A 1,623-nucleotide genomic window follows, 5' to 3' on the forward strand; every position below is an offset into this window, starting at 1 on the left:
GGGGCTGGGGTGTCTCTCCAGGAACACCAAACCTCAGGAGCTGCTGTGGGTTCCTCCAGGGGCTCCAAAAGCAGCAGTGGCTGGAGCAATCTGGATGAACATCCTGCAGCTCTGGGGCTGTGAAAGGTGGGATCAGGAGAGCGTTTTAGTCTTGGTTTAGTCCTGGTGTCCCTCCTGACTCGGATCCAGAGCACCATTCCAGGATTTGGGTTCTTGTCCCATTTCAAGGTGGTCCCTGTGAGTTCACCTTGCTGGGTGTGCCTGATGTGCTCCCCTGCTCTCTGTTCGGCTGAGTTTAAATAAATCCTGCATTTATTACCCAGAGTTCTGCCCGTATCCATCAGGGCCAGATGGTGATCAGGACTCGTGGTTTCCAAATTGCCATCCTCCTTTTGTCCCCACCAAAAACAGGAAGGGGGGGATTGAGCTTGGACTAAAACTCTTTGGTTCTTGGTGGCTCAGAAGTCACCGGGAGACACCCAGGAATGAGACAGAGCCCCTGGCTTGTGCTGACTGATGAACAGGTGAGGAACCTGCAGGATTTGGGGCTGGTTGGGCTCAGGCAGCTTTGTCCAAGGTCCTGTTGTGCAGACAGGGAAGATTTTCACCTGAGTTTCTGCGCCAGAGGGACAGGGGTGAGTTTGAACTGTTAAATAAAAATCGAGGGCGGTTTTCTCGCAGCCCTGGTCCGTCTGTCCGTCCTGCAGGAGGATCCTGTCCGGCCCAGGGGCGCTGTATTCTCGCCGCTCCCCACTGGAGGTCACTGGAACATTGGTTACCATTGTCCCCCGGAACAAAGGAGCTGCCAGAGTGACGTTGGGCGAAATTAATGTTTGAAATTTGCGGAGATTTTTATCAGTTTCACGTATGAGAATAAATCTCCAAATTGCTCATAATCCCTGTGCGTAATGGGTATTTTATAAACACTTCTTATGCCCCGAGGAGACATCAACAGAGGCTTTATTTTACAAAAGTATGACTCAACTGCCAGGAATTTTGAGCAAAGCTCCTCTAATGGGTTCTCTGTGCCCCAGCTCTCTTTGTCATACCCTGATGGATGTGTCAGAAGTTCTACAACACACCTGAAGCCACTCTGTGGTTATCAGCAGGAAACCTGAAAGTTGCCATCACCATCAGGGCATTCATTGTGTTTGTGCTGTTAGAAATGCTGGGGACAGGAGAAGCAGCTCGAGTTTTGCAAAGCTTATTTTATTAAATTATTATTATTATTATTATTATTATTATTATTATTATTATATTTTTCTTTCTCCCCCCGCCCTGGTGCAGGCAGTGTCCCTGCCCACCCAGAATTTTGGGAATCTTGCTCAGATCCATCCCTGCTGTCTCAGAACCCTGGCAGGAGCAGCCTCGGTGCTGGAGCAGGAGCAGCTGATGAAGGAACAGGAGCTAATTATCAGCAATGAGAAAAGTTTGGCAACTCGTCACAGCCTCATCAGTGCAAACCAAAGCTGCTTCCCAACCCGTCTATCAAAGTGCAGTTGCTGTTAATGATAGACTGAATAATAATTAGTATTAACTGAAAGGATCCCTTTCTATTTCCCAGTGATATTTCAAGCCAAGCAGCAGACTCCTGGCTTTGGGTGAGATCCAGCTCCAATATAG

General features: G+C 48.7%; 1 long non-coding RNA gene across 1 annotated transcript; it reads right to left on the bottom strand.

Annotated features, from left to right (window-relative positions):
* On the bottom strand, positions 1-1,368 carry LOC135458269 (uncharacterized). The gene is made up of 3 exons (XR_010442885.1): positions 1,305-1,368; positions 1,083-1,168; positions 1-802 (listed from the first exon to the last, which is right to left on the bottom strand). It is a non-coding gene; the product is annotated as an uncharacterized LOC135458269 (long non-coding RNA).
* Positions 1,369-1,623: the final 255 nt, after the last annotated feature.

This window comes from Zonotrichia leucophrys, chromosome 26, assembly GCF_028769735.1.
Source record: "Zonotrichia leucophrys gambelii isolate GWCS_2022_RI chromosome 26, RI_Zleu_2.0, whole genome shotgun sequence".
NCBI lineage: Eukaryota > Metazoa > Chordata > Aves > Passeriformes > Passerellidae > Zonotrichia > Zonotrichia leucophrys.